Genomic DNA, 4,351 nt, shown 5'->3' with positions numbered 1-4,351 from the left:
TGGGAGGTGCCATTGTGTTCTTTGCCACCCAGTAGCATGACTCTTTCTTGGAGGAAGGAGGTGACTTTTTTTTCTAAATGGCTAATACTGATTTAATAACCTTTCATTTTGCAACTGTGGATGTGTGTGAGCCAGAGCCCAATCCTGTCATGGCAGGTGCTGGAGGAGGGACAAAAAAAAAAAAAAAAAAAAAAGGCTATGTCTGACAAGAGATGTGTATTCTCACTGCTGGGCTTCAGTAGATGTGATCAGTGTCCTTGCCAGAATGAAGCTCATCCTGAACAGTGTTTGAATTAGACAAAAGCTTCTCTCTCACAGTGTTTTGCATTATTAAAATGACCTTTCCAAGAGGAAAATTTTATATGTGAAAGAAGAATAACATCTTTGTTTCCAAGGCCGTTACCGTAAGTGAGTGTGGTCCTGCTGAGTGTGGAAGTCTTCCTTGTTGCACAGGTCAGAGTTCCCTGTCAGAGAACATTCCTACCCATCCCTTCTACAGCTGTTTGCTGCTGTTCTGTCTTTTGAAGAAGAATTTCTTTGTAAGTATTCAGGTTTTGTTGAGCATTTGTCCAAATATCATGTGTCATAAAAGAGAGAATAGAAATGACTCTATAAAAAAGAAATACTTACCATTTGCTTGAGTTACTTTTTTATCCCTGAGGCTGGTTGTGGTAGCCAAAAAGCAGCAGTGGGTGCAGCAGCCTTGCCTCCAAGCTCTCCAGGGCTGCCTCAGGGCTCAGCTACATGTCTCAGCCATGGCAGGGCAGGTGGCCTTTTGTAATTGTGTCCAGCTCCAGCCTGGAGCCAGAGGCAGAGAATTTAACTTGGCTGGATCTGTAATGCAACTTAAAGGAGGTTCCAGTGCCTCACCCGTGCTGGAGGTGAAGCCTCACAGCTGCCCCAGCACCTGCAGCCTTTCAAGTGGCTGCAGCTTGGGGAAGAAGCTTTTGATGTTTTGACTCCTGTTTTATACACACACACATGGAATTTGTTGTCTCCCTTTAGAACAGACATCTTCAGAAAGCGTTATCCATGGAGGGATCAGGGGAGGCAGGAGGCTGAAGGGAGATGGAAGTTTTAACCCTGCAGCTTGGGCAGCTTTTCAGTCTTGTTTGTGCCTCAGCAGAGACTAACTTGGCAGCTCTGCTGAATAAGCTCAAAGTGTTGTGTAGCTGAACCCACCAAAGTAAAAATCACAGCCCTTCCTTAGCTGGCTACTCACTGTCCTTCCTGGCAGAGGGGGAGCCAGGGAAGCACAGTAGCACCTGCTCCAGTGGCATTGCTCTGGAGGCAGCTACGAAGGAAGGGCCTTGGAGCAGGGAGGCAGCACTGGGACAGCTCAGGGCCCACCCCCAGCTGCCTTTCCACTGGCTGCTTTTCCAGCCACTCATCCCCCAGCCTGGAGGGATCCATGGGGTTGTTGTGACCCAAGGGCAGGACCTGGCGCTTGGTGGTGTTGAACCTTATTCCCTTGGCCCATGGATCCAGCCTGTCCCAATCCCTGTGCAGAGCCTTCCTGCCCTGCTGCTGATCAACACTCCTGCCCAACTCCATGGCACCAGCAGACTCCCTTGATCCCCATGTCCAGTTCATCAATAGTGATGTAAGCAGGGCTGGCCCAGCACTGAGCCCTGGGGGACACCACAGTGACCAGATGCCACCTGGGTGCAGCAGCATTCCCCACCACTCCCTGGGCCCTGCCCAGCCAGGATTAACCCAGCCATGAGAGCCACTGTCCAAGCCCTGGGCTGACAGCTTTTCCAGGAGAGTGATGTGGGAGATGGTGTCAAAGGCTTTGCTGGAGTGCAGGGAGCCACATCCACAGCCTTCCCTTCACCCCCAGGTAGGCTGCAGAAGGAGATCAGGTTGGTCAGGCAGCACCTGCCTTTCACAAGGCCCTGCTGGCTGGGCCTGATTCTGTGATTGTCCTGCATGTGCTGTGTGATGGCACAGGGGATTATCTGCTCTGTGACCTTCCCTGGCACTGAGGTCAGGCTGACCAGCCTGTACTTCCATGGATTTTGCTTCCAGCCCTTCTTGTAGAGGCATGTCACATTTGCCAATTTACAATCCAGACCTCCCCACCTCACCAGGACTGCTGGTAAAGGATGATGGAAGGGAGCTTGGGGAGCACTTCACTGGCTCCCATGACAACAATGGGGGGTGGATCCCACCTGCTCCATGGACTGGTGTGGGTCTAAGTGCTGCAGCAGCTCACTGACCATTTCCACTTGGATTATGAGGCCTTCCTTTTGCTCCCCATCCCTGTCTCAGGAGATGTGTACCCAGAGAACAACTGGTCTTGCCATTATACACTGAGGCAAAGAGGGCAGGAAGTACCTCAGCCTTCTCCTCATCCTTTGTCACTGTGTTTCCTCCTGCATCCAATAAAGGATGAGGATTCTTCTCAGCCATCCTGTTGTTGCTGATGTATTTATAGAAACTTTTTTTTTTGGCTTTACAGCAGTAGCCAGATTAAATTGCAGTTAAGCTTTAGCCCTGCATAACCCTGATACCCTTGAATTCCTTCTGAGTTACCTGCCCCTTCTTCCAAAGGTCATGTGCTCATTTTTCCCCCTGAGCTCCAGCCAAAGCTCTCTGTTGAGCCAGGCTGGTCTCCTTCCTTGCTGGCACATTTTTCAGCATGTGGGATCATCTGCTCCTGTGCCTTTAAAATTTCCTTCTTAGAAGCACATCCAGCCTTCCTGAAGTCCTTTGCCTTCCAGTGTTGCCTCCCAAGAGACAGACAACATTTTCAATGAGAGGAGGCCTTTAATTCATCAGCTCTCCTCCAGCTGCTCTTGCTTTCAGGTAATTCCTGCATCCCATAGAGGCAAAGGGAGACAAGTCTTCATCCCAACACTGATTTCCAAACTATAAATATCTTTTCCTCTGTGGTAAGGAGGGTCCTTAGACTGGATGGAGCCAAACCTTCCAAGGGAACACACCCTTGTCTTGTGTGCTTTGTTTTTATTTGGTCTTCTTTTTTCCCCAGAACGGGGCTTCTCTTCCCATGTTAGGTGACTCCTCCCAGATGAGGAAATGCCTTCCCTAAAAAGTCCTCGTTGCATCCCTGACTACATCACCAAATGTTCAGATGTGTTCTTACCTCAAGGGAACTGCCAGGAAAGATTATTTTCCACTGGGCCATAATTACCTGCTGCTACTTCCAACTGGCCAAAAAAAGAACACCAGGAGAGGCTTCAGTAACTTTAGGATTAAACTGAGCAGGCACAAGGAGTGGTAGATAAGCCAGCTGGCAGGCTTGAAGGAGCGACTCAGCTTCATTTTCTCCTTTGTTCATGGGTCTTTGCACCTGCCCCTGGACTTTAATGAATGTTTCACAGAGCCCCAGGAACCACAGACTAATTCTGTGTGGTTCCCAAAGCTGCTGAGCCACTCTTACCCAGGACCATTACTGTCTTCTCAGAGGGGTGTCTCTGTATTATAAAGAAATGCAGCTGCTCCAGTATCCTCACCTGAAGGGCGAAGTTTTTTGGGTTTAGGGGTTTTTTTTCCCCTTTTTTTTTTTTTTTTTTTTTTTAGTAAACAAAAGTCTATTGAAGGTTTGAATTTAAAAGAAAATAAATACATAAAATCCTTTGCTTGACCACTGAGTCAGGGAGCAGCTCCAATTCCCACAGCCTGTGCTACAGCCAGCCAGGGACTCCGCTGAGCTGCTGCTCCAGGTCAGAGATTTTGGCCTTAGTTCTCCCCTGGTGATTGCTGCACCCAGTTCAGCGCCTGCACCGATCCTGCAGCGGCGTCACCCTGTGCACCCTCCAACCTCGCCCTGCCCACCAGCTCAGCCCCTGCCACGTGCCCCAGCAGCCACCTGAGCACTGGAACCTGCACCGGGCAGAAGGAAAGGGTTGTCTCACCTCATCTATTGCAGAGTCCTCCTGCTTTGTTTGCTGTCAGCCCCGTGTGGAGCTCGGAGGCACCTGGAGCAGGCAGGGGTGGGAAGTGCAGCTCAGCAGTGCCTTTCATCCCACTGAACAGTGAATCCACCAGGACATCCTTCCTCTCCCTTTCCTGCTTTGCAAATGGAAGATCACAGGAGTTACTGGAAAAGCATCTGGGCACAGAGCTGGGGCAGCCAAGGGAAGTTTCATCCAGACACCGGCCAGAGCTGGGGCATGGCTGCTTCAGTGGTTACTGCTGAACATCACACTTCTCTTTCTGAGGTGATGCACAAAACCACATCCCTGCTCTCCCAGTAATGCACACCCCCCTCCCATTGTCCCCACTCTCCCTGCCAAAGCCCCCACACAGACCCTTGGGAGGTCCCATGTCCTTGAGCCAGGCCATGTTCAGCCCAGGAGGGATTCAGAAGCTCAGTGCAGCTGTG

This window comes from Vidua macroura, chromosome 5 (genome assembly GCF_024509145.1).
Source record: "Vidua macroura isolate BioBank_ID:100142 chromosome 5, ASM2450914v1, whole genome shotgun sequence".
NCBI lineage: Eukaryota > Metazoa > Chordata > Aves > Passeriformes > Viduidae > Vidua > Vidua macroura.
This window is presented reverse-complemented; position numbering follows the sequence as displayed.